We start from the raw sequence: 18671 nt of genomic DNA on the forward strand, positions 1-18671 counted from the left end.
TCTAGCAGCATCTCATAAGCTGCAGATCTCCCAAGTCCCACTGATGGGCATTACTGTATATGATTCCCTGATAGGTCCTCTGGTTGGCTGGTCCTTTCTCTTTTCTCTACATGGTTAACTCTTGTTATCCTGCAAGAATTGGGTCACGTTTCACCTCCTTCACGGAGACTGGCTGGACCCTCCTTTTCTACCTCTTCCTGCATACACATGTGCACAGACATACACACAGACAGACAGACACAAACACACGGTCTTTCTCTCACTTCCCTGGTCATTCTGCTATCACAAAGCATTTGGCAAGCTCCGTTTCAGCATTTTATTTACCTGTCTATCTCTCCCACTAGACCATAAGCTCCATGAGGACAGGGCTATATTTTAAATGCGTCTCTGCACAGTTCGAAGCATAGAGAACACTGGGAGTAACCATCCAACAGTAAATGTTCAAGACATGTTTCTCCTTAAAAAGAAGAATGGAAGCAGTTCTGATTTGATGTCATAAGTTTAGATTTCTTAGCCTCTCTTTCCCACTTAGTAATTGTGTTCTTAGGAAACATTTTTAATCTTTTCAAGTCTCATTTGGAAATGGGGTAATAATTCTACCTGAAGGGTTGTTTCAAGAAGTAATTAAAGATTAAATGAGATAATAATTATGAAAGAACATACTGGGATCACCTTAGTAAGTGTGCAAATTTTTTTGTTACATTTGATTTACTTCTATAGTCAGTCACCACTCCAGCATTTGGCTAAGTGCTGCCCTCTCTTCTAAGACTCCAAGTCAAGCCCTGAGGGACAGGAGTTGAAGACCAACCTCCTCCATCTTCCTACACAGTGAGAAGCACAGACAACTAGTTTCCTTTGTATCTGCTAACCTGATCATTTAGCTGTTGTTTGATTATTGCTCTTCTCTTGTTTCCAGTTTGTCTCATGGAGGAAATAACACTGGGTACAGTCAGGAATTCCACATTCCAATCCCTCCTCCACCATTTAGAGCTGGTGGCCTTGGGCAAGTTCCTTTTTCTCCCTAAGTCTTCCCATCATTATATGTAGAATTGGGATCAGAGAACAAGAGTTCAGCTCTGTGGCCCCTTCCAGCTCTGACATTCCCAGGTACTGAGCCTTGTCTCCTCAACCAGAAGCCCTTGAAAGCCAGGGCTGGTACCTTTCACCTCTTTTTCAGATTCTACTGACTCTGGCTGGACTGGCTGAGCCTAAGACAAAACTAAGCATATGCTATTGTTCACTGTATTCAGGGATCTCTATGATAAGGAAAGGAGATTAAACTTCTGAGACCTGAGGTCTAACATACTATCCATTAAACAACAGTTTCAGCTCTAGCTGCAAAAAACAGTGTCTCCTCTGGGAACCAATAACACAACACAACAGCATGACCCTTGTGTCTTTGCTCCCTGGGGAAAAATCTCTACAGTCCTGCCTGGGCCAATCAAGTTTGCAGGTTGAGCTCTGGCTTTGATGACTTACTTGTGCCTGTGTTCCTCTGTGCAGTCAAGGAAAAGTGTTCTGTAGTGAAAGGGTGGGGAGGGGGGTGGTTAAACATTACCACTAACTTGTGCTGAGCTCTTTACAGTCATTGTCAATTTAATTCACACAACAGCACTGTGATGCAGAAGATCTTGTCCTCATTTTACAGACCTGGAAATTAAGGTCCAGAAAGGTTAATGATTTACTCAAGAGCACACACCTTCTGTGCCAGATTCACAATCAAATCGAGGTATATATGATTACAAAGCCTCTTACTTTGACATCATGAGGTATCTAAAACACAAAGTGATGCCAACTTTTGACCAAAAGTTGTTAGTTGCTTCTACATATATGAGTTCTAAAACCAGTGTGCCATCTGAATTGCCACGTCACTTAAACTCTCTTAGGCATCAGTTTTCTCATCTGCCTTTCCTAATGCTCTTCACAGAATCTTGCAGGAAAAAAAAAGGTAAATAATATGTGCAGCACAATGCCAAAATAGGTTAAATATAGTAGATTTGAAAGAAGTAACTGTGACCAAAATATTTCCTGTCCACACAGGATGGAGAGATTCACATGGTAAAGAAAATAATCTGAATTGTTAACATACATCAGGTATTCTCTAAGTTTATTTACATTTTTCATCTGATTTAAGTTTATTATACTATTTAACCATGATTTATTCTCTGATTTTAACCCAGAGACATATCCATTTTACAGATAAGAAAATTAAAGTTGAGGGATTTGTTGAAATCACAGGAGAAGTGGTATCTGACTCCAAATGTTATTTTAACCATAGAGCCACCAGTCTTCAAATACTCGGTATTACTGGTCCCTGAAAACTCTGGTCCTCCACCACACCATTTGCAAATTGAGAATGCAAATGGTAGACATACTTGGAGGCAATGAGGATAAACTGAACAATCTAACATATTAATAAAGTCTTTCAAAGCTTTCTAACTTTCACCTCACTACCTGTTCAGTTTTAATTCAAATTCCTTGACTTCTCAGTCATCTGATTCAGCCATTGCTTTGTTCATCGTCATTTCAACATAAAGCATAATCTGGCACATAATATGTTTGTGCTTCTGCTGCAAAGGAGATGCTAAGCATACCAGAGAACTAAACAAATACTAGCTCCACTTCCCTTTCTCTGTGATATACCTCCTCTAGCTATCTGGTACTGTCATTAAACATTGCCTTGTTACTGAATCTTCTATATTTCCTTCTCCAATTATACATTAAACACTTGGAAATAAGTACCAGTATCATAGAGTTTTATGTTCCCCAGAGTGGCCCATCCCCATTCCAAATGCTTATATATCGTTTCATTTCTTATTCTAAAGATACCTCTTTTGAACCCCAGGCTGAGGAGTTGGTAGCGGACAGGACCTAGCAGCGGGAGGCAGTCAGCTGTCAGCATTCTTTCATGTGTGGTATGTGTGGAAGTCTCCGACAGGCACACCCACCTGCTCCCCAAGACTGCTCTTCCTGCACTTGGAAAGCTGTGGGCATGCCTCCCAATTTCAGCTTAGGGGAGATGAATCCTTGGCCTGTTTCTCACAGGACACCATCCCATCTGTCTTGCTGCCTTACACTCCACAGAGCCCTATGCTGAACTGTTCTCCTTTCTCCCTCTACATTCCCAAGTGGATGATCTTCCCTGGTGCTCCATACCTACCCAAGACTATTCCATTGTCGATGACTCAGCTCAAGTTCCACCTACTCCTGGAAGCTTTCTCTGATCTGACTAACCCTTGGAGATACTAACTCCCTCGGGCTCCCACTACAATTCAGCATTTAGGCGTAAGGGCTGACTGCTGCTCCTCCTCACCTGGTTTTCATGAGCTCGTAGAGTATCTTTCACTCTATCTCTTGGGATCCCCACAGCATGTATCAGAGTCTGGTCACAATCAATAATAATGTCAATGAACAAACCAATTTTTGCTAAATCAGAGAGTTGGAAACTTGATTAGTTTGAATTATAACAGGTATATTGAGTCCAAAATAGAGGGCCCTGGGTTTTATCCTTCTCTTTGTGGACAGAAGACCTCAGACCATAAAGGTGTCTGCTGTAGGGGTGTCTGCCCCTCAATATCAGCCATCTTCAGGGCTGTGCTGCTTCTGCGAGATGCAGTACATGTTCAAAATTAGTATGTGTTTCCTTGAGGCAATTCTCAAATCACATTTGAACTCTGTCCCCCTGCTGCCCCTATGCCAAAGCTATTCTACCCACCAAGAATGTCTCCTTGTTCTACATCTTCCATCAAATCCTAAATGCATATTCTGAAATCTTCCCTGACTATACCTTAAGCCTGATCACACAAATAGCAAAATTCCATTTTGGATCATGCTCCTACTTTGGCTGCAGAAGAATACTTTCCATTTCAGCAAAGCACGTATCTGCAGATACACTGCCCACTCTGCCAGGACAAAAGCCACATCTCATAGCAGGTCTTTCCCAACCAAGTATACCAGGCACAATGGCTCACACAATCTGCAATGCTGATATTTTAATAAATATTTGTGCATCAAAACACCAATTGCAATAGAGCTCTAAAGGGTAATGAGTAGAAAGGTTCACAGAGTTTCACATCAAATCATCCCTTTTAGTCACTACTATTAATCAATACTTTTTTAAAAATCAAAGGTCTTCACCAGGCATGGTGGCTCACGCCTGTAATCCCAGCACTTTGGGAGGCCGAGGCAGGCGGATCACGAGGTCAGGAGTTCGAGATCAGCCAGACCAACATGGTGAAACCCTGTCTCTACAACAAATACAAAAAATCAGCTGGGCATGGTGGCGCGCACCTGTAATCCCATACTTGGGAGGCTAAGGCAGGGGAATCGCTTGAACCCAGGAGGTGGAGGTTGCAGTGAGCAGAGATCATGACAGTGCATGACTCAGTCTCAAAAAAACAAAAAGAACAAAAAAAGAAAAAAAAAATCAAAGGTCTCATTGCTCAGATAACAATAGGTCACAGAAAGAGACACCAGCAACTGTACGGGACCTGCCACACAGATTTCACTATTCTGCTACAAGCATATTGGTGCCCCCATTGCTTCTGATGAGCTACTATGTTGGTTCCATCAAATTCAGCTTCTCCATCTCAACCATTCTCCAAGCCACAAATTCAAACACCAAGAAGCTCCTTTCTACTGACAGAACTGAAAATCATTGGCAGATAAAGGGAATATTGAAGAAATTGCTTTTTACTAAATTTGGCTAACAATATTACAAGCTCCTTTTTCATCCCTAATCCTTTACTAGATCCTGGGGTAAAAGCAACTGTAGCATTTCAGTGGCTTGAAAAGGCTTCCTCTTCCTAAATATCCAACCAGTATGCTCCCAGGTACTTCATCAATCCCACAGAACTTTTACAGTACCTTAGGCCAAAGCCCAATTTCCTTGATCCTACTCCAACCCAAATCAAAGAAGGCTCTGGTTTTGCAGACTGCAGGTCACTGTATCTGAACTCAAAATGCACACAAAGCAACCTATTAGCTATTATTGAACACAGGCTGCAATGTGGCAGGGCAGACCAGGTACTGTGGGGAGGGAGAGGACATCCCAGGAACCCAGGAATGGCCCGAGACTTCATGCTCTTTAGAATCTACGTGGAGAAATGACATCCAGCCCCCTAGATCCATGACATGAGTAAAGTATCCATAGCAGCGTTTCCAGACGCCACCTGACAGGAAGCAGCAGCAAAGCCCAACTACAGAATATATTCTGGACTTCCTAGAAACTGTCTTCATCTGTTCCGTCTCCCTTGATTCGAGTCAGTTATTTTACCAATGAGAACCAGTTCAAAAGAGATGTGGATAATGTAATCCCTTTCTTCCTTCCACATTACTTTTAGTGGTATGTTCTCACATTCAGCTCACCATTGCCTCCTCTCCCCTTCCCGGTCCTCCAAGACTGACTCCAGTGTTCTAATGAGTGCTCACCCCAATTCTACTTACCCCAGTGCACCACCTTCCCTTTCTGTAACTCTTTCAGCCCATCAAACATTTAGCAAAGTGCATAAATCCTCGGTGGGATTGGTTTGGACAGTTGTTGAGGGTGTCTTTAAAGGGGTTTGAGGAGCTCTGACCTTTAAGAAATCCTTAACATTCCTAGGACACCTCTAGCTATAGAATCACAGAATTTTAGAAGGGACACTCTATACCAATCCAAACTTTTTTACTGTACAACAGTAGAAAGGCAATGTAGCTTGTCCCACATCATATGCTAATAGGTGTGAGCCCAGGCTGCTTTCTGCCTCAGACTTCTTGACCTCTTAGGCCAACCAGTTGCACCCAGCCTCCTCAGCCTTCTCTGTTTTCCACTGTGGCCAGACTCATACCATCGCTGAAGAGCAGAAAAGCACTTGGACTTAAGCAACAAAGATGACTGTATGGTTAAGTGCCAACATGAGCAAGATGGACAAAAAATTGGAATTTTCAGAGAAAGTCAAGAGCTATGTGTGTCAGAGTCACAGTGAGACTCTGGTAGGCACTATTATTATTAATAAATATTTGATGACTAAATCAGTGAATCGGTGACTGAAAGGATGCACATGTGGTAAAATATGCTTAACTCTTAAACTTTGAGGGAGAAACTTTGGGTTGATTGCCCCTGAAAGGCAGCCAAAAATATAAAAAGCCATTATCATTGGCTGAAAGTAGTTACTATTCACACTGTCCATACTGTGTTGCTTCATAATGCAGAGCATTAATACACCTTAAACAACATTGACTTTCAATATTCTATCTCTTCATAAATGCTGTGATTCATTCAGGAAACAAAAAAATCATTCATAAATAAGGTTCAGGGCTGTGTAGGAAAACCTGTCCCCTTCTTTAAGGGCTCAGAGCTTGGGGGTGTAAGTGACAACAAACAGCAAGGCAGCATAAGCTGGGTGCCTTGCTCTGGGAACTTGGGATGAGGAGCTGAGAGCTGGGAGGAAAGAACTAGTTAGCCCCCAGGGAGGAGGCTGGGTGCAACTAGTTGGCCTAAGAGGTCAAGACTCTGGTTATAAGGGACCAGTCAGGGCACTTTCCACCTGGAGGTGACAACACAGAGACAGCTGAGGTGTGGAGGCAGGAAGATGTTCAGAATGTCCAGAGTCAGTGAAGAAACCAGTCTGACAACAGAGCCTCGGGCATATTGCATAAAATCGGGGTTCAATCGAGAACACTGCAAAGTGCCTGCTGCTGGCTGCCAGACAGGGCAAACCAGCTCTCATGAGAAAGGGTAAAAGGAGGGACACAGAAGAGTCAGGGAACAAATGGGCTGTGAAGAACTATCTTGATTCTGGAGAACTTACTGGATTTGCTGGGACAGCGGCAACCCTGCTATTAGTTCTTTTCTTTAGAGAGGCTAGAAATTCTGTCCTGAGTGCCACTGCTTAAGTATTGCAGTTTCCTGATGGAAAACCTCCCCCTCATTCTCTCCACCTCGCCTCCCCTCCTCATGTGTTTGCACATCTTTTTCCTTTTCTCTTGCTGATCCTTAACTCAAAGAGCATTTCCCAAATACTGGGACATCTTTGAGTCCAACTGGATATTACCTGAGACTTTGAGTCTCAAAAAGCACATGGCATAGTAGGCATCTAATAATTCAACATATACAGTTATATGGACATCGGTTGAATTATTAGAACACCAGGAGCCCTTGTGAGCATTTCTGATCATTCCAAGGGGTTATTAATTACTGGGCTATGGCAACAATAATCCCAGGCACCAGTTTCCAGGAGGCAGCATGAAAATCCTCCCAGAGTTCAATTACAGAAATTAGCTGGTATTATTTAATCCTCGTAACCCCCATGAAGTAGGCAGGGTAAGCATCTTTATCGTTATTTTACTGATTAGGTTACGGAGGCTCAGAGAGGTTAACTGACTTGATGGGGGTCATTTAACTGGGAAGTACGGGGACACGATCCAAAGCGGATCTTGTCACTTCAGATGTGAGGCTCTACACACTTTGCCACAGCCGTCTGGCCCCAGATTGGCCACCAACTTGTGTCATTTCAGGCAACCCAGTGTATCAGTTGCCTCATTCTCTGAACGGAGATAAAATGCTTATCTGGCCTTCCTCCTTAGGAGAATCAAGGGGGCGGAAGCCATATAAAGATATTTTTGAAAAGAACAAAATGCCATGCATATGAAAGGGGGTATTTTTGGTGGGAAAAGATAAGTTGGATCAGAGAAGCATTTTTCCAAGTTGACAAAGTTCTAAAACTCTTATCTGCTCACCATTCATCCCCTATTCCTCCTCAGCACTTGGAGTGGCAGAGCCTCTGCCTACCTGAGGGTCAGCTCAGCTGGTTTTGCCTACTACAATTGTTTTACCCGGGTCTGCTGATCATTAACCATCATGGGCTCCTGGGAGGGGGTGGCGGCTACCTCCCAGAGGACTCTGTGGACTTCAGGGCTGCTCACATTCTTTACCTGGTATCATTTGCTGTGAACAGGGTAGGAAGTCAACTGCTGGTTTCTAAGCTAAGGGCCATTAAAAAAAATAATAGTTCCTCAGCCAGGCACAGTGGCCCACGCCTGTAATCCCAGCACTTTGGGAGGCCAAGGCAGGTGTATTACCTGACGTCAGGAGTTCAAGAGCAGCCTGGCCAACATGGTGAAACCCCGTCTCTACTAAAAATACAAAAATTAGCCAGGTGTGGTGGTGGATGCCTGTAATCCCAGCTACTTGGTAGGTTGAGGCAGGAGAATCGCTTGAACCCAGGAGGCAGAGGCTGCAGTGAGCCAAGATCACGCCACTACACTCTAGCCTGAGTAACAAGAGATAGACTCTGTCACAAAAATTAATTCATTCATTAATTAATGGTTCCTCAACCTTAGATGGTACCCTCTAATGGGGGGGAAAAAAACCCTCTAAAAAAAGAGCTGTTCCAGACTGAACCTACAAAACTTCTAAATCAGAACAGTAAGGACCAGAAGCTTCGACTCAGTCATCTATGATCACAGTCCCCCAAAACCTTCTGCAGCCCCGACATGATGTATCTCAGGGGGGCATCAAAATCTAATAGAAAGTTCAGTAAAATGGAAAAATGAAAACTCAGAGCTAAGCAAAAATACAGATTGGCATCATCTTTCTGCATTCATGAATTGTGTCTGTGGACATCCTGGTGTGTTTTCTTTCCTGTACTTCTCAGGTATATGGCAGGCCAAAGTATGTGCAACTTTATGAAGAGTTTGTAAAACACCAGGGTTGCCTTTAAAAACCACTCTAAAAGAAGCCCAAACTTACGGCAATAGGCATGATGGTAGCACTCCTTATTCCTGGCCTAAAACATTTTGGGGAACTCACTAGGTTTCGACACATGCCACAGGATAGGAATGGAATTGGATTGTTTTGCTCCCTTCACAGGAACCCCAGGACCAGATAAAATGATGTGCATCAAGACCTCTGTGAGGCTTCCTTTCCTCAGCCCAGTGCTGCTAACTCTCCAGGGCAGCCTCCTGTGCTCCCACTACCAGCCTCTGATAGGACTCTCCCATACACTGAATGCCTGAACAAACTCAATAACACCATCTCATTTTTAAAGCACTGCAACTCCTCCTTACAATACTAATGTGTTCATAATAATTTACCCCATTCTTCTGGCAGAAGCAAAATTGAAGCAACTTGAAATGCCATCAGCAAAAAGTTATTTATTTCCCATTCCTGAGCATCAGAGAAAACAGGGTTTCATTGGCTGGATCTGCCTTCAATAGCTTTCTGGTTTCAATTTAAACTTCAAGTCTCCAAGGAAAAAAACTGGCATTCTGGGAGGTCCAGGCCCAGCCAAGTTTCAGTGTCTCCACAGGAACCCAGAAAGGATGCCCTATCCAGCTAGCTATTTCTCATCTGCTTCCTTTTGCATACTATATAGAAGCTTTGGAGCAGAGATTGAAGTACAGCTAAAAATAATGACCACATTGAGAGAACTCTCCTCTCCCAGAGGTACACTTTTGTGCCAGATAAGTATCGATTCATCCCATAGAGGAATTCAAAGTTAACAGGAGAAATGGAACAGGGAATCCAGGGGAAAGTACCTACCTATTTATTTCTTCTTCAGCAAAATCTTGCCTCCTGCATCTCCCCACTCACCATTTTCAACTAAATCCTAAGACACTCCCAAGCACTGTTTTCCTTTTTCCCCAACCCTCATTTAGATCAGGTGATTTACAAAGTAGCTCACTCTGAGTAAGGCAAGTCCATGACCAGAAGCCCTTATGGCAGCAGGGCATGTGGTTAACTTAAAGATACCTCTAAGTTCCCCTGTGTGATGTCCAGAACTGGGCCTGCCAGCAGAGCCTTCCTATGTAACATTCTGATGTTAACATACAAAAGATCAAATTACAGCCCTTCACTTGCCTAGCCCTCTCATGAACATATAAGGTAGTTGATATTTTCCCCCAAGCTAGAACCCCTTCTTAACCGACACTTCTGCCTCTCAGACACTCCACCTTATGTTCGCTGCAAGCCATCCCCTCCCCCACCTCCAGTTTGTTTATTCCAGAGACACATCTATTTTCCCAGCTAAGAGAGACGAGTCCCTTTCCCTCCTCTGGCTCCCGAAGGCGCATTCGCTCACCACCTCCTCCCCCAGCTCAGCTCAGGTTACTGTAGTGGCTAGCAACTCCCACAGCCCAGGTCTAACACCAACTCAACTTCCCAAGACCAATAGTTTGTTTTGGTTTTGGTTTTGTCACCTTAATGGGGGAGGAGAGATCTTGGGCCAAGCAACACTCTGGGTACCTGGTCTCCATATCTTTTGGGGCTACATTCCCTGCAGTTTGCAAATACTCTGTTTAACCACACTTGATTTCTTCTTCCTCTTCCGACTTTCCCCCAAACACTCTGTCTTAATACCCTTTTCTGGAAACAGGCAATGAGACTAAGCACAGGGGAAAACAGCACCTCACCTTCGCTCTGAAACCTGGGAATCGCACATCAGAGCAAAAGAGCTCATGCCTCCCTCAGGGTTAAGGATGGTAGAAGCCACAGAAATCATGAAAAAGGGGAGGGAGTAACCTGGGATTGTAAACTAGCTACATCTTAAAAGTGCTACAAACTTTCTCCTCCCTCACACGCCCCTGGCTGGTTGCTCCGCCTTCCCATCCCAGCTGGGGTGTGCAAAGGAAACTGTCCCAGGAATGCCCAGGTCTGGTCCAGTGTTGCAGATGTGGCCTGCACACAACACCGCCCGTCCTCTCCAAATACCTCTGCTCTACCCCATCCCCTTTCTCCCACAACACACACTTACATGCTTTGCACATGAAGATGAATTTGGATGGGGCACAGGAGATATACCTATTTACTAAAGGAAGGTAAGAGATGGTGCCAAATTGGCAGATAGTTTTGGTGACAATACAGAGACTTCAAGAAATTAGTTTTTAGTCTAAATCTACAGAAAAAGAAGAAAAACAGGATGAAGAGTGAAGGAATGAACAGAAAAAGAAGGAAAAAGAAGAGAAAAACAAGCAATGCCAGTGGACTCCAACTAAACTTTAAGGGGAAAGGTGTGGATAGTTGGCAGGAGGTGGGGGGAGTGTAGGGGCTGGAAGGGAAAGGTATCTGCTGTAGAATTCCAGAATAAACTGCCCTTTTGGAGGAGAGTTTCTGCAGGGATAAAGAGACACACAAATTGCCCTTTTAGCGTTAGATGTCAACGGTGAGATTATCAGGACAGTTTATTTGAAACGGAAACGAATCGGAAATCCTTCCCACAACAGTCCTTTTAGACAGATACACACCCTGAGAATCCAACACAGACACACATAAAGAATAAATGCAGCATCAGGGGGCAATAAGAACTCCCTTTCCACACTCCCAATACCTCTAGCCTCATCTATTTCCAATTGCACAACTTTCAATCTCCAATGAAAATATTTCCAGTTGGATCCGATTTCAGACTTGTAGTAAGCGGTCTGGATGGGGGGCGGGGGGAATAGGTGCTGTACTGTGCAGGGGAGGGGGGCTGGAAGACAGTATTTCGGCAGTTAACTTATTTTTTTAGAACCAGCATGCTCTACCGATCAGAAATTGCTATTACCCAACAATGCTTCCATCACAAACAGACACTGAAAACAGCATCCCCGTTATCACCATCTTGCTAAAGATCTGCCCGGTCCAGTTTACCTGACTTTGTCCCTGCGGAACTTCTCAGACAGTATTTCGGTCAAAGAGAAAATGGTTTGGAAGACAAAAACAATAAATCGATACCGAAGGGTTCCCTTTCCGGAGTGATTTCCCACTGGAAACCACCGAACGGGGAAGCCTGCCGTTCATTCCCAAGCCCACGGCTCCTCTAGAAACGCACACAATGCGTGCTTTCAAAACGGCATTCGTCTGCTTTTAAGGGAATTCCTATCTTTTCAGAGTCCCAAAACCAGAGAGCATAAGAAAGAGACTCAAATCCATTGATTAAGATTTTTAAGAAAAAGACTAACACACAGCCACAACACAAGCACACACCAACCTTCGCCGGCTGGACCACTTCTTGCCTGTTCTTCTTTCTATTAACGACACGTTAGATTCTGATACATTCCCCCCCCAAAAAAATCCAACTAGGTTACAATGTAGCTCTCTAGCTCCACTTAACCTGCAAGTTACAAAGAGAGAAAAAAAAAAAAAAAATCCTGCCTTCCCACCCCTTTCCTTACCCCCTCCCCCTCCCGAGTCCACTCCACCAACGCCAAACCCGCCAGCCCCGCCAGCCGGCGGCAGGACCGAGGGAGGGTGCAAAAGGCGGGGGGCGGAGAGGGGGGGAGATCAGATTAGGCGAAACTCAATAAGCTCCCAGCCCTCCAGCCCAAAGCTTCCACCATCGCCGCCACCAACGAGCCACTCCAATTGAGCCAGCATCGCCGCCCACCCGCCGGCCCGCCGGAATCGCGCCCATCTCCTGCAACCTCGCCCGGACCGGCATCCCGCCCCCTCGGCCCGGTCTCCCCCTTCACGCCGGGTGCAAAGTCAAAGACCCAGCAAGGCGACGTGAACTTTTGCATGCAGGGCACACACGTCGCCCCCGGTTCCGGGCGTGCGGGGGCCCGCGGCGCAGAGGGAGGCTGGGCGCCCGGGCTCCCGGGCCAAGGTCGCCGCGCGTGCTCACCCATGTCCCGGCGGCTCCGGCTCCGCTGGCCCGGCGCTCGCTCAGATCCCGGCTCCGGTCGCTCGCCCGAGCCCCCAAAGGTGCTGCTGCGGCAACTCCATGGCGATGAGCATCTGTCAAACGGCGAGCCGCGGGCTGGCCGCCCTAGCTCGGTGGGCGCCGGGGCCCCCGGGCGCGCGGAGGCGGCGGCGAGCGGCGGGCGCCCCGGCCGGCCCCGCGCTTCCCGCCCGACTCGGCCGCCTCCGCCGCGCCACCGATTTATGGAGAGAGATATCAAGGGGGAAAATGGCGTCTCCGGAGCCCGAGGAGTCCTGGAGTAATCACATTCACACACACACACACGCCCGCACGCACACACACTCGCACACACTCGCACACAGGCGCGCGGCGAGCCCTGCTAATTTTAGCAGGAGCCAAAAAAAAATTTATATATATATATATATATCCCCGTCTCTCCGATCAATGCTTTTTTTTTTTTTTTGCTTTTTTTTTTTTTTTTTTTTGCTTTTCTTCAAAGGATGGGTTGGAGCGTTAAAAATGTTGCTGGGTTTGGGCTCGCAGGAGGCGGCGCGCGGAGGGCGAGGGCGCTTTTGCTGAGCTGTGCAGTTCGGTCCGCGCCGCCCGGCGGCCCGGCCCGCCCGCTTGTCCGCCCGCGGTCGCTAGTGTTGCCGCCGCCGCCGCCGCCGCTCCATGACCGCGCCCGCCCCGCGCCCCCGCCGCGTCCCGTCGCCGCCCGCCCGCCCGCGTCCCCGGCGAGCGCTGGACTGGGGTCGGGCCCGTGTGCCTGCCTCCCGCGCCCTCTCCGAGTCCCGGACTCCTAGTGAAAGGAAGGGGGAAGGCGCGGGGGCCGAAGGGAGAAGGATCGGAGCGGCAGCGCGGCCCAGCGGAGCGGGTACCGACCGTCACCCCGCGATCTTCCTCGCAGGGGGCGCCGGCGCCCAAGCTGCTCGCCCGAAGGGCCCAGGGCCGCTTCCCAGACCGGAGCCGGGGGAGGCGCAGCCAGTAGCGAGCCGCGAGCGACCTCTCCCCCACCCGCCCCCCTGCCCCAGTGAATTTCTGTCAATTGAAGGGAGCTGGTCTCTTGCCCGGGGAAAAGGAAAACAGTTCGTGGACGGGCATCCGGGACCCCTCGCCGCCCCCAGCGCCCCTCCCGCTCCCCGGCGCCCTTGCGGCCCACTGGCTTCTGCGCGCCGGAGTCCGCCGCGAAGACTGAGCGGCCGCGGGGACCGCCGCGGGCTAGGCGCGTATTCCTGGGCTCAACACTGCCACTATCTGACACAACAGGAGCAGTGTCGGGGGGGGGGGGGGGGGCCTGCGCGCCCAGACGTGAGCTGTGATAGGCTCTCGAAACTGGGCGCATTTTTTTTTTAACCTGGTAATTACATTTCACTTTCAGGGTTTTTTTTGGGTTTTTTGTTTGTTTGTTTGTTTTGTTGTTGTTAAGCGACTTGTATGCATTCAGATCTCGTGCATTTTCTCGTTATTCACGAGAATTGGACACTTGATGAAGGGAAGGACCCGGAGAGACGGCAAACGCACACTGGCATGCAGTTGTCTTCAGGGTGGTGGGAATGAACAAAGTGGAATGTCTTCAGTTCTTACAAAATGTGGTGGCATTTTTAATCTCTGAGTGTTTGTGTTTGGCCTACAAAGGGGGTCTTTCCAGGGAAACCGAGGAATGGAACCCTTCAGAGACATGTCTACATAATAAAACAATGTAGGATAGATACGGATTCGGGAAGGTCTGCAAATGGTTCCGTTTAAAGACCTTGAAGTAAAGTTGACTGAGAACTCGGATTTTGAGAGGAATCCTTTCACGTTCTTCATGAGAGTTTTGGGCTGTTTGGACTGAGGAATGATTTGGAGGTGAGTCGGGGGCATTCCCTCACTGAGGCCGTCAGTGGCTGCCTCCTTGCATTGGCTGCTGGTTTGAATTCCTTCACAGAACTTCTTCGTCAAGTTTTTCATAGGAAAGCTGCAGTGAAGTGTAGTGAAAGAGACTGTGAACTGAAGGGTGAACCCCTTCCAGCCCCAATCCCATCCCGTTTCCTGTCTGGATGCAGGTTCAGTCTGACTAAGAACGGATAGTTCACCCTTTTACTGATCCAAGTGCTCTGTCCTCTTTTATTCAGAGGAATGTTGTGACTGGCCGCAAACTTTTCCTCTGTCACTGCAAGACTTCCCGTGGAGCCATGTTTCAATAGGTCTTCTACTAGGCTTTATTACTGCGTCATTGTTATTGCTGGGAAAATAATGCTTAATTAGAAAAAAAAAATAGCAGGCCATATGAGCTGATGATAGAAGTAGAGATCAAGGCACAGAATACAATATCAAACAACTATTCTCTGTAATCAAATGACCTTTCTCATTTGCTTGTACACCCGGATTTCTGAAATCCTATACCAAAGATAGAGAACTAAGATAGCATGTGACCTATTCCCCACATTTTTCCAGTGGAGAAAGTAGCCCCAGAAATCAGAAAGGTTTGTCCACAAGCATATGACTGTCTGATGTCATCCAAAACAGAACTAAAGCCTATTGCCCTCGTCCTTTCCCTTCTATAACCTAGGCATATTTACAGGGTCTTCCTTCCTGTGGTGGTGTGTGGATTAGAAGAATAGCTAAGAAAAGCACATACCTTATTAAAATTCACTACAATCGATGATAAGTCTGTAGAATTATAATGCAGTAGAAGTTTACCTGTGAGATCATGTATTAGAATCCCATCTTTTTAAAACTGGGGAAACGATGCACTACCCCAAGCCACTAAGTTAATTCAAAGCCAGGAATAGATGCCATGTTCCTTGACGTCTTATCCAATATATGTAGCCCATCTTTGAATCATGAGAGGGGAGAGGCGAGAAAGGAAAGGAGGGATATTCTCACTCTCTTACATATATATGAAAAAATATGTATGCCTATGTGTGTGGGGTTGGGGGAGTACAGTCACGGACCCATAATAATGTTTCAGTGAACAACAGATAACATATATGACTGTGGTCCCATATAATATAATACTTCATTTTTGCTATACCTTTTCTATGTTTAGATACACAAATACTTACAACTGTGTTACATTTGCCCACGTTATTTAGTACAGTAATATTCTGTACAGGTTTGCAGCCTAGAAGCAATAGGCTACCCCATATAGCCTGGGTGTGCAGTAGCCTACATCATCTAGATTTGTGTAACTGCACTCCATGATGTTTGCACAATGTCACCTACCAATGTATTTCTCAGTACACATCTCCATGGCTAATTGAAGCATGATTGGAGATATATAGATATATACACACATATAAATATATACACATATAAATACATATACATATGTGAAACAGATACAATAAATATTTTATACATATTAATATTTTTAGTATATAACAATATATTACAAATATTAAAATTTTCATATATAATAATAAAGGATTTCTAAAAACGAAAACCCCATCACTGAACTATACATCTGTTAACAGAATAGGACCTATGTTCAAATCCTAGGTGAATGTCACAGGAATTCTTCTCATCTTGTTTCTCAATTCGACCACTTTGTGATCATCTGAGAAACAAACCTTGACACACAGAAAGTCTGAATTTCATCTAGCCTGAAAATAGAGTTGGACAATCTTAAGATACCCATTTCCAGGGCCCAGGAACCCTTGAAAAAATCAAAAGGCCATCTGAGCACTTGATGGGAATGCACAGGACATACATCTCTTAGTCCCACACAGTCTCCAATATCTGAATCATGCGGGCACTCAGCAAGTAATTATGGAGCATGGTGATGTGCCAGATACTTTGATAGCAACTAGAGATATAAATGTGACCAAGACATAGTCCCCATCCTCACAGAATTCATGACCTAGTGGGAAAGATTGGCATGCGAACTTCTGACTACAACTAATGCACAAAAATGTCAGAAAGGAGAGGCTTACAAAGTGCATGCAGTACAGATGCTGAATTGGTGGGAGGAGAGTGGGGTCTGAAATCATGTCTTCTTAAAAATTGCTGCACATTTATTTTCTATGTGTATTTAATACACACTTTTCATTTTCCCCTTTGCACACACATATATTTTTTTCCATTACCTGTTTTCCAACCAAATTTAAAACTTATGAAGACTAGGCTGTGCCTTGCATGGACAATGTCAATAAATGTAGTTGAGAATAATTGTTCCTCTGATATCACCAAATATCTGAATTGCTGCCAACTGGACTATTGCTCTGTGCTCTGGGCATCCATGTGCCTAACCTATAAAATTACCATAATGATAACTCCTTTTTGTCCAAGGCCCTATGCCAGATGTACTCCAATGATCTGCAGAATGATCATTTGCAGCAGGGTTTGAGGACTAGAGGGATAAATACAACTCAAGGTTTGCCTCAAAGCACAAGAGGAAGTCATGTCATTTTCTTTCTTTTTGTTTTTCTTGAGACAGAGTCTCGCTCAGGCACCAGGCAATGGTGTAATGGCGCAATCCCAGCTCACTGCAACCTTCGCCTCCTGGGTTCAAACGATTCTCCTGCCTCAGCCTCCTGAGTAGCTGGGACTAGAGATGTGCGCCACCATGCTCTGCCAAAGTTTGTGTTTTTAGTAGAGACGGTGTTTCACCATGGTAGCCAGGATGATCTCGATCTCTTCACCTCATGATTCACCTGCCTCGGCCTCCCAAAGTGGTGGGATTACAGGCATGAACCACCATGCCCGGCCCAGGTCATGTCATTTTCATATCTCTGAAGCTAAAAGTAAAAAGAAATGAGGCAAACCCATCCTTTTTTCCTTTATAAGAAGTTGAGATCAAGCAGTGTAATCAAATACTCAGAGCCAGTAACCTTCTACAGTGTTGATTCTCGCCTTTCTGGGAAATGGGTTAGTAATATCTAATATAGTGCTTCTCAATACTGATTATGAATCAAAATTACCTGGAGGAATTACTGATGCTTGGGATCCATCTTTATTTAACTGGTCTTGCGTAGACCCAATGTCAGTACTTTTAACAAAACCCTAGGTGCTTCTGATATGTAACAAGCGTTGAGAATCACGAATCCAATTGAAAGCACATGCTCCCACAGTGTGATCAGGATACTTACAAAGCTCCTACCCTCTTAGCTAACATAGCATGCATAGGTGTCCCTAAACAAAGGAGGTGATAGCCACAAGGAACTATACAGTGAATAAGTCACATTTGGAGTTTAGGGGCCATTCTGGAAATGTAGAAATTCAGAGTATGTTCTATGCTGCAATAAAAAAGGCCATAGACCAGACCATAAAGGAGACTCAGTTATAAACTTATTTGATAAGTCCCCTCATCTCTCTGCCCCGCCAATTCCACTTCTGAAAAAAAGAGGAGTATTTGAAAGCCTCTAAGGACCAAACCAGCCCTACAATTTTCTCAATTTTTGATTCTAGGTCACAAGAGAGTCCCAGAAGAACAGTGAGAGCATATTGGGAACAGTCAGATTGGGATGTGAAAGCTTTTCTTAAATGTAAGAAAAGCGTCAGGGAAAATACAAAAGAGATTACTTGACTCTGCTCGAGGGTGGAGGGGGTGGGTGATAACAAGCCCTGGTCAGCTGAGGTTATGAGGAGGCAGACCTCAGCTCACTATAATGAAAACTACTCTTATTGAACCTACATTGAGAACAAATCACTACTTAAATAATATTGAGCTCCCTGTCTTGAGAAGTATTCCAGAAAAAATTTGGGGTCTTTATTTTTTCATTTCCTCCCAACTGCAGATTGAGGGAAAAATTTTTAAAAGTCCTTGAGATCAAGGACTTTCCGTAGTACTTCTGTATCTTCACTGGATAAGATTGTACCTGGAGCCCAGTATATGCCCGGTAAGGGCTGGTGGAATGTCAAAAATATTTGACAACCAACATGATATGGAATCAGTCCATAGAATGGGTGCTGACCCATGGCTCTGCTCAGTCAAGGGATTTCCTTTCTGTTATATGATCCTGTGGAGTTCAGGAGAGACAGACTGTCAGAATGAGAGGCATGGGGGTGAGTTTAGAGCAGTAATTATTTTAAAATTCAAATATTTTAAGATCATCATGCCTATCTATGCATATGACATGAACGTCAGTC

At 45.4% G+C, this 18671-nt stretch overlaps 1 protein-coding gene across 2 annotated transcripts in view; it reads right to left on the reverse strand.

Annotated features, from left to right (window-relative positions):
* The window catches only part of SETBP1 (SET binding protein 1), a 376613-nt gene extending 363541 nt beyond the window's left edge, over positions 1–13072 (reverse strand). Inside the window, exon 1 of one of the 2 annotated variants that reach the window (XM_023207631.3) lies at positions 12582–13072. The gene's annotated coding sequence lies outside the window, so the exon portion shown is untranslated. Of the gene's footprint in view, positions 1–11948; positions 12073–12581 lie in introns of those variants that run through there. The other variant, XM_023207632.2, reaches the window with a different exon arrangement.
* Between the last annotated feature and the right edge of the window lie 5599 nt (positions 13073–18671).

The sequence above is a fragment of the Piliocolobus tephrosceles genome, chromosome 18, assembly GCF_002776525.5.
Source record: "Piliocolobus tephrosceles isolate RC106 chromosome 18, ASM277652v3, whole genome shotgun sequence".
Taxonomy (NCBI): Eukaryota; Metazoa; Chordata; class Mammalia; order Primates; family Cercopithecidae; genus Piliocolobus; species Piliocolobus tephrosceles.